The following is a 10741-nucleotide window of genomic DNA, read 5'->3' as shown; positions in this document are numbered from 1 at the left end:
GAGATTAAGAATTCCTCATATCAGTGAGGTCATATGATACATGTCTTTCTCTGATTGACTTATTTCGCTCAGCATAATACCCTATATTAATACTATTTTAAACGTATAGATTTAAAATTGATATCTGTACAAAAACATATAACTATGCAAATTAAAGGTAATTAGAGAAGTTAGTAGATCTACTTTAAATACTAATAGCAATTTTCTCTAAATGGTGGTATGAAGAGAGATTTTTATTTTTATCTTTGGAAATAGAGTTTGGAGATTTTCTTAAGCAATTATAAAGTATTACTTTTATAGTAAAGCATTACAAAACCATTTCCATTTTCATCATAAAAGACATTAGAGAAAGGCTATGACTAATTCTGGGTTAAGAAGGACAAGAGAAAGTTCTGAAGCAATAATCATAAGATGTGAGTTTTAAAATAATCAAAAAATAAAGAATAATCTTTCTTCGCTTCATTCCATTTTTCCCTTTTCATTATATCTTAGTGTATTAATCACTTTGTTTTTCTGTGATTGCCACCAACATCTATTATTATTGTTTGTTTTCCAGTACACTATGCTGTTTCTCAGCATTTACTCTCAGTTCCTGTTTGCTACTCAATGCTAATTTGCATTTCAAGTTGTTAACTAAAACCATCCTTTCTCAATTCTTTTATTGTTAACGGCGTTACATGATTTTGCCTTTCTTTTTTTTCCTCATTATTTCCTCTCATTTTAATTAAAAACTATGTTTAGTTAGCCAGGAAATCTAGAAAAGTGTCCAAATGTTTGTTCATTTTGTTAGAACTCAAGAGTATGCATTTGCAGGTGGATGCTTCCATGGGTCTGTATGTCCTGACATAACTGGCTAATTCTGACAACTTTTGTTTATTTTTAACTTAAAATTCAGTACTGAGTTATTGAAATGTAAACAATCTGAAGCAGTTATACTTGTGTTATCTATTTCTCTTTAGAGCACAAAAGATTCTCTAAACTTTTAACCTTGTCATTCAGAAAAGGTAATAATAAAGTAATTTAAACAAAGGTGTACAAAATTAAAATATCAGAGAAATAAAGCATGCATGAATTATAATTTCTTTCACACAGTAATAAAATTACATCAATCTAAAAATGTGTGGAGCTGAGCTCTAAATCTTGAAAATATCAAATGATGATAGTGTCACTGTTCTGTTTAGCTCAGGATGCACAAATATGCCATAGGATGACAACAAATTACAGATATAAGTTTCTGCACATTCCAATAGGTAATGATACAAATATCCTGGAGTACTCTGGAGGTCTGAGTGCAAGAATAATAAGCTGGGGTGCCTGGGTGTCTCAGTTGGTTAAGCGACTGCCTTCGGCTCAGGTCATGATCCTGGAGTCCCGGGATCGAGTCCCACATTGGCCTCCCTCTTCAGCAGGGAGTCTGCTTCTCCCTCTGACCCTCTGCCTCTCATGCTCTCTCTCATTCTCTCTCTCAAATAAATAAATAAATAAAACCTTTTAAACAAAAAAGAATACTACCTCATATGCTCTTTTTTTAATTTTAATTAATTATTTATTTTAATTATTATTATGTTTAATTAGCCAGCATATAGTACATCATTAGTTTTTTTTAGTTTTTTTGAAAATTTATTTTATTATGTTATGTTAATCACCATACATTACATCACTAGCTTTTGATGTAGTGTTCCATGCTTCATTGTTTTCGTATAACACCCAGTGCTCCATGCAGTATGTGCCCGCCTTAATACCTAACACCAGGCTAACCCATGCCCCCAACCCCCTCCCTTCTAACACCCTCAGTTTGTTTCTCAGAGTCCATAGTCTCTCATGGTTCATCTCTCCCTCTGATTTCCCCCTTTCATTTTTCCCTTCCTTCTCCTAATGTCCTCCATGCTGTTCCTTATGTTCCACAAATAGGTGAAACCATATGATAATTGACTTTCTCTACTTGACTTATTTCACTTAGCATAATCTCCTCCAGTCCCATCTATGTTGATATAAAAGTTAGGTACTCATCCTTTCTGATGGCTGAGTAATATTCCATTGTATATATGGACCACATCTTCTTTATCCATTCATCTGTTGAAGGGCATCTCAGCTCATTCCACAGTTTAGCTGTTGCAGACATTGCTGGAATGAACATTGGGATGCATATGGCTCTTCTTTTCACTACATCTGTGTCTTTGGGGTAAATACCCAGGAGTGCAATTGCTGGGTCATAGGGTGGCTCTACTTTTAATTTTCAGGCACCTCCACCCTGAAAGTGGCTGTACCAACTTGCATTCCCACCAACAGTGTAAGGGGGTTCCCCTTTCTCCACAACCTCTCCAATGTTTGTTGTTTCTTGCCTTGTCAACTTTTGCCATTCTAACTGGTGTAAGGTGGTATCTCAATGTGGTTTTGATTTGAATTTCCCTGATGGCTGATGATGATGAGCATGTTTTCATGTGTCTGTTAGCCATTTGTATGTCTTCTTTACAGAAGTGTCTGTTCATGTCTTCTGCCCATTTTTTGACTTATTTGTTTTTTGGGTGGAGTTTGAGAAGTTCTTTATAGATCTTGGATACCAGCCCATCATTAGTTTTTGATGTAGTGTTCAAGGATTCATTAGTTGCATAGGCTCTTTCTTATGCTAAATTGGCCTTTTCCTGACTGCTGAACTGCTATGGGAAAGTCCTAGATTTGGGGTTACCTTCCACTCTCTATCACTTTTACTTTTGATTCCTATACATGTTTCACTATCCCTTATCATTGAAAGCCCTAAATCTTCTTTTTAAAAATCATGTATAATGGTCATATGACCAGAAGAGTTAATGATCATGGAATGAAGCCCCAGGGTTTAACATCACAAATGTGTTTGATAATTATATTGAAAATATCCTGTTCCATTTCTTTGGAAGAGAGGATAAGTATGTTTATTCCTTTATCATCCATTTTTCTCCCTCTAGAATAGTTTGGACAGCTTCTTCATAGTGTATCAACAAATAAACAATGAAAGAACAATTAAAAAAACTTACATTTTGAGAATTCAATATATACAATGGTTAACTGGCAAATGCAAAATAAGAGATGTGAATTTCCAGAGGAATAATCCAGGATAGTATAAAAATACAAATTTAGTGGTATAGTCATTTTATAGTGTGCTTCTAATTTTTACCATGTTGTATTTTACTGCAAAAATCATAGGTAAGAATGAAACAACTCAACAGAAATAAGAAACAAAAATAATCCACAGAGTACATGGAAAATAATGAAGCAAATCTTTCTTTCTTGTGTTAAAAAGGTGATAAAATATCTAGAACAATTATGCTCCCATTTTCTCTCATCATGATAAAAGAAAGTAAAAGTTTTCAATAATAATTACCATACTATTCTATTTAAAAGAAATCAAAGAAGCAATATTTTTACCTCTTTGCCAAACTATGTCCTGCTAAAGAGGTGTTGTACATAATATAAATAGATGAATATATGCTGTAATGAAATAAGTTTTGGAAATTCTGATTCAAACAAAGGTAAACCCACAGAAATGTTACAGGGATTCTTAGATGCTTAAAATCCTTATTGATACTGAATTATCTGAGGCAATGCTTTATGTTTCTGTAATTTACTTGATCTGAAATCCTCCACCATTCATTGGAAAACAAAATAAAACAAAAAAACACTCTCACAGTTCATGAAATAAAAGAATGCTAGCCTGACAAATTTGAATTTGTATGCTGTATCTTCGTAAAAATTTATCCTACATTCTAAGTGATTTAGCGATTATTTTCGATAAAGTTATATCTGTACTCTTTTTCCCAAGAAATACATTAATAAAAACTAACTAAACTTGATTCTTCATAGTTGTCATTTATCCCACTTTACAAAATAAAACAATGAGTTTTTAGGATATAATAAAATAGCTTCAAAAGTAGTATTTTCTTCATTTTTTGTATTTTTGCTATATTAATTATTAATCTTTATTCTATTAACAAAATACTTCCATATCATAGGTGAGAAAACTAGAAAACAAAAATTTCAACTCTGTTAAAGATCTAAAATCTGATTCCAAAGATGAGAGTTAGACATTAGCTCCTGGATCAATTTACTAATATCTATTTTACAACAACAAGGTCAAGTGTGTTCTTTATTAAACTTTGTATTGATAAAGTCTGCCTTAAAACTTTAGGAATTTTAAATATGCTGCAAACAAATTAAAATCAATTCTGTAAAATTTGTCAAGCTTGAGTCTTTATTAGAATTACTAATTATCTGTATCATTTGATTGAGAAGACATATGATTCTGTGCACAGCAAGGGGCATGTAAAATCATTAACTGTCTCTCCCTCTAGATATAACAAGTGATGTGTAGACCTAAACTCAGCAGGGACCATCTTTATAAGCTTGCCCTGAAGGAAAGTAGACATGCTTCAATGGAATACTGTTAAATGAGCCTAATATGACCCTTCTTTCAGTCCTCCTCCATGTACTTATTCTCTGTAGGCCTTGATATTTGAAATGCTAGCATCAACTTCCATTTCTCCATGCAAAACATAATCTAGTACATTACTATTTTTTAAACGAATCTAATAAAAGTAAACTTTTAACAATGAAGAGTGTCAATGATGCAACTCAGTTACATTTTGAAATTCATAAAGAGCTCTGGTGTTGTGAAAAGTCAGTTTGCAGCACACACTATGATTTTAGCAAGACTATAGGTTTTCACTACCCTAGAGAGCAACATGTTATTTGCTCAGTGCCTTCTCTCATAACATGCCCTATGCCAATTGTCTGAGATAGGAAGGAAGTTAAATTAGCCCTCACCCTTGGGAGCTCTGCTTCTTCACATGAGAAGTTGCCTGGACTATTCAGTGTAAGTCCTTTACCCTAAGCAATCAATACTCTTTCCTGCTCCAACAAATGCTGTTCTCACTCTATAGCTCTACTGCTCCTCACAAGAGAAGTTTAGTTGGGAAAAAAGTGAAAAAAGAAAGGAGAGGAGAGGAGAGGAAAGGAAAGGAGAAAGGAAAAGAAAGGAGAAAGGAAAGGAAAGAAAAAGGAAAGGAAGGGAAAGGAAAGGACCTTTTAAATCTGAAATAATTCTAGGTAATTTTTTAGCTGTGTTGTTAGATATATAGGACAAAAAAGAAAGAGAGAGAAAAAGAAAGAAAAAAGAAAGAAAGAAAGAAAGAAGAAGAAAGGAAAAGAAAGAAAAAGAAGAAAGAAAGAAAGAAGAAAGAAAGAAAGAAAGAGAAAGAAAGAAGAAAGAAAGAAGAAAGAAAGAAAGAAAGAAAGAAAGAAAGAAAGAAAGAAAGAAAGAAAGAAAGAAAGAAAAGAAATAAATAAATAAAGAAAGAAAGAAAGAAAGAAAGAAAGAAAGAAAGAAAGAAAGAAAGAAAGAAAGAAAGAAAGAAAGAAAGAAAAAGAAAGAAAGAAGGAAGGAAGGAAGGAAAGAAAGAAAGAAAGAAAGAAAGAAAGAAAGAAAGAAAGAAAGAAAGAGAAAGGTAAATAATCACAACTTAGTACCATTTGTTCTTTTACACAAGGTCTATAAGGAATGCCTATAATTTTTGAGATAAATGAATTAAACAAGAGTCTGGGAGAAAAGAATTCCAAACCTAGGTTGTGGAACAAGAAGTCCTTTGTGGCTAAAGCAGAAGAATAGGGTGTTGAAGAAGGGAAGAATTAGGTAGGCTGGATTCCGTGGCACCTTTTAGGCCACACTAAGATACTGGGTTCTAAGTATTTGAATAAGATGGAATGTAATCATACAGCATGCAATGGAAAAGTGACTTAATCTGATATGATTGGATATAATTGCTTTCAATTATATAGTGACTTGTAGGTTAAAGATGGAAATGGAAACATCAGTTGCTTTTGCAATTATTCAGGTAAGATATATAACAGTTCATATTTGGATGATAGTGGTACTATTTAGTGGTTTATTTGAGATGTATAATGAATAAAGGCATGATAGCTTTTTCAGCTAGTTTTAGATGTGGTGTATGAGAGAATGATGATAGATGATATGTCTTTGGGTTTTTGTCTTAAGCAAGTGGAAGAATGATGTTGTGATTTACTAATATGGGCAAAAGTCTAGAGGATTAGGTATGATAAAGAAGAAGAAATGTCTGTTCTTGAACATGTTAAATTTGAAATGCGTTTATGGACATCCAAAGGGATAACTGAGTTAGGTAGTTGGCTATATAAATCAGATGTTTAGTCAAGCCATCAGTTCAGAGAGTTTAAAGATATAAATTTTGTAGTCATCAGCATAAAGATGGTATATAATGGCAGGGGACTTGATGGGATCCTCTAAGGAGATAAAGTACAAAGAGATGAAAGGATGTCAGAGATTGAGACCTGAGTTATGCTGACCACAGTGATCATGAAGTGAGAAAGCAAAATTGATTGAGGAGCTGGAGCAGGAGAGAGGTGGGTGGATCAAGAGAAGGGGATTCAGAAGAAGAAAATAATCATCTGGGTTAAATGCTGGTGACTGATTCAAGAATTAAAGGTTGATTTTTGATCGGGACAATGGATCTTATATTAATAAGACTTGGAGAATAGAAACTACTTTTCAATTGTGGGAACAAAATCTCAACTGCAATAATTTTTTTTTAAATGAGAGGAAAAATTTGAGACTGCATATAGTTTTTCCTATGAAAAGTACAAAAATAATAACATGTAGTTGTAGGTCAAGGAATTATTTCTTTTTTAAAGAAAGGAGAGCAGATGGTGAGCATAAGATGTTCTATATGACATAATTATCTACTTGAAATTAAAAGCATGCAATTTACTCTCAGTCATTAAAAGGAGCTGGAGTAAATTTGTTTGGTATTTTAAGAACCTGCATGTGATTTGACCATAGGCCATATAGATTGTTGAGCTTTAATATAGGGAGTTGAAAGACCATATTTTCAAAGATATAATTATTCTTGTCTGGCATAAAATGCTAACTAAAAAAATAAATGAGCTTCATAAATATTAGCCACTATTCATAGGGTCTATGGCATGTGGACCCATAGTAAAAATTATGTTTCCACTGCACAATTTAACTACCCCGTTTAAAATGTAAATGCAATGAATATTTAAGACAGATGTATCCAAAAAATTGAGGACAGAAAATATAATACAGAAGAGGTATGCTAATGAGAGAGAAAGAGAGAGAAAGCACGAAATATCAATAAGTAATATAATGATCCCATAATCTAGAAAACGGGCATTCATATAATCATAATTAATATACCTAATATGATTCATAAAATAATAGAATTATATTGATATAATTTTTATAAGATTTTGAAATTTTAAAGCCAATTATTTTATCGATCCAGGAAAGGTCCTTGAGAAGCAGAGCTCAGATCAGAAACACAAGTTTAGTCATCACCAAGATAACTAAATTAGACCAAGGGAAACCGGGCACTGTTTTTAAGGCAGATTTACTCCAAAGTCATCAATGCAGTTCCAAATCATGAATTAAAACATGGTATAAAGCACTAAAATAAACTATTAAAAGGGATAAATTTGATTACTCTAAATCTTGGTAGATTTGCCATTCCCCCTAAATTTAACAACTTTTTTTTTCTTGCTACTGAGTATGTGTAAAATTCTTTTTTTAAATTTTTAATTGTTATGTTAATCACCATACATTACATCATTAGTTTTTGATGTAGTGTTCCATGATTCATTGTTTGTGCATAACACCAAGTGCTCCACGCAGAATGTGCCCCCTTTAATACCCATCACCAGGCTAACCCATCCCCCCACCGCCCTCCCTTCTAGAACCCTCAGTTTTTTTTCAGAGTCCATCATCTCTCATGGTTTGTCTCCCCCTCCGACTAACTCCCCTTCATTCTTCCCCTCCTGCTATCATCTTCTTCTTTTTTTTCTTAACATATATTGCATTATTTGTTTCAGAAATACAGATCTGTGATTCAACAGTCTTCCACAATTCACAGCGCTCACCATAGCACATACCCTCCCCAATGTCAATAACCCAGCCACCCCATCTCTCCCACCCCCAACCACTCCAGCAACCCTCAGTTTGTTTCCTGAGATTAAGAATTCCTCATATCAGTGAGGTCATATGATACATGTCTTTCTCTGATTGACTTATTTCGCTCAGCATAACACCCTCCAATTCCATCCATCTCGTTGCAAATGGCAAGATCTCATTCCTTTATATGGCTGCATAATATTCCATTGTGTATATATATCACATCTTCTTTATCCATTCAACTGTCGATGGACATCTTGGCTCTTTCCACAGTTTGGCTATTGTGGACATCACTGCTATAAACATTGGGGTGCACGTACCCCTTTGGATCCCTACATTGGTATCTTTGTGGTAAATACCCAGTAGTGCAATTGCTGGATCGTATGGTAGCTCTATTTTCAACTGTTTGAGGAACCTCCATAATGTTTTCCAGAGTGGTTGCACCAGCTTGCATTCCCACCAACAGTGTAGGAGGGTTCCCCTTTCTCTGCATCCCTGCCAACATCTGTCATTTCCTGACTTGTTAATTTTAGCCATTCTGACTGGTGTGAGGTGGTATCTCATTGAGGCTTTGATTTGGATTTCCCTGATGCCGAGCGATGTTGAGCAATTTTTCATGTGTCCGTTGGCCATTTGGATGTCTTGTTGGGGAAAATATCTGTTCATGTCTTCTGCCCATTTCTTGATTGGATTATTTGTTCTTTGGGTGTCGAGTTTGATAAGTTCTTTATAGATTTTGGATACTAGCTCTTTATCTGATATGTCATTTGCAAATATTTTCTCCCATTCTATCAGTTGTCTTTTGATTTTGTTGACTGTTTCTTTTGCTGTGTAAAAGCTTTTTATCTTGATGAAATCCCAATAGTTCATTTTTGCCCTTGCTTTCCTTGCCGTTGGCGATGTTTCCAGAAAGAAGTTGCTGCGGCTGAGGTCAAAGAGGTTGCTGCCTGTGTTCTCCTTTAGGATTTTGATGGACTCCTGTCTCACGTTTAGGTCTTTCAACCATTTGGAGTCTATATTTTTGTGTGTGGTGTAAGGAAATGGTCCAGTTTCATTCTTCTGCATGTGGCTGTCCAATTTTCCCAACACAATTTGTGGAAGAGACTGTCTTTTTTCCATTGGACATTCTTTCCTGCTTTGTCAAAGATTAGTTGACTATAGAGTTGAGGGTCCATTTCTGGGCTCTCTATTCTGTTCCATTGAGCTATGTGTCTGTTTTTGTGCCAGTACCATACTGTCTGGATGATGACAGCTTTGTAATAGAGCTGGAAGTCGAGAATTGTGATGTCGGCAGCTTTGCTATTCTTTTTCAATATTCCTCTGGCTATTCTGGGTCTCTTCTGGTTCCATACAAATTTTAGGATTATTTGTGCCATTTCTTTGAAAAAAAGTGGATGGTATTTTCATGGGGATTGCATTGAATGTGTAGATTGCTCTAGGTAGCATTGACATCTTCACAATGTTGGTTCTTCCAATTCATGAGCATGGAACGTTTTTCCAATTCTTTGTGTCTTCCTCAATTTCTTTCATGAGTATTTTATAGTTTTCTGAGTATGGATCCTTTGCCCCTTTGGTTAAATTTATTCCTAGGTATCTTATGTTTTGGGTGCAATTGTAAATGGGATCGACTCCTTGATTTGTCTCTCTTCTGTCTTGTTGGTGTATAGGAATGCCACTGATTTCTGTGCATAGATTTTATATCCTGCTACCTTACTGAATTCCTGTATGAGTTCTAGCGGTTTTGGGGTGGAGTCTTTTGGGTTTTCCACATACAGTATCATATCATCTGCAAAGAGTGAGAGTTTGACTTCCTCTTTGCCAATTTGGATGTCTTTGATTTATTTTTGTTGTCTGATTGCTGTGGCTAGGACTTCTAATACTATGTTGAATAGCAGTGGTGAGAGTGGACATCCCTTCCACGTTCCTGACCTTAGGGGAAAAGCTCTCAGCTTTTTCCCATTGAGAATGATATTCGCTGTAGGTTTTTCATATATGGCATTATGATATTGAGGTATGTACCCTCTATCCCTATACTCTGAAGAGTTTTGATCAAGAAAGGATGCTGTATTTTGTCAAATGCTTTTTCTGCATCTATTGAGAGGATCATATGATTCTTGTTATTTATTTTGTTAATGTATTGTTATCACGTTGATTGATTTGCAGATGTTGAACCAGCCTTGCAGCCCAGGGATAAATCCCACTTGGTCATGGTGAATAATCCTTTTAATACACTGTTGGATCCTATTGGCTAGTATTTTGGTGAGAATTTTTGCATCCATGTTCATCAAGGATATTGGTCTGTAATTCTCCTTTTTGATGGGGTCTTTGTCTGGTTTTGGGATCAAGGTAATGGTGGCCTCATAAAATGAGTTTGGAAGTTTTCCTCCCATTTCTATTTTTTGGAACAATTTCAGGAGAATAGGTATTAATTCTTCTTTAAAAGTCTGATAGAATTCCCCTGGGAAGCCATCTGGCCCTGGGCTTTTGTTTATTGGGAGATTTTTATGACTGCTTCAATGTCCTTAGTGGTTATAGGTCTGTTCAGGTTTTCTATTTCTTCCTGGTTCAATTTTGGTAGTTGATACATCTCTAGGAATGCACCCATTTCTTCCAGGTTATCTAATTTGCTGGCATAGAGTTGCTCATAATATGTTCTTATAATTGTTTGTATTTCTTTGGTGTTGGTTGTGATCTCTCCTCTTTCATTCATGATTTTGTTGATTTGGGTCATTTCTCTTTTCTTTTTGATCAGTCTGGCCAGGGGTTTAT

Source organism: Zalophus californianus, chromosome 7 (genome assembly GCF_009762305.2).
Source record: "Zalophus californianus isolate mZalCal1 chromosome 7, mZalCal1.pri.v2, whole genome shotgun sequence".
NCBI lineage: Eukaryota > Metazoa > Chordata > Mammalia > Carnivora > Otariidae > Zalophus > Zalophus californianus.
This window is presented reverse-complemented; position numbering follows the sequence as displayed.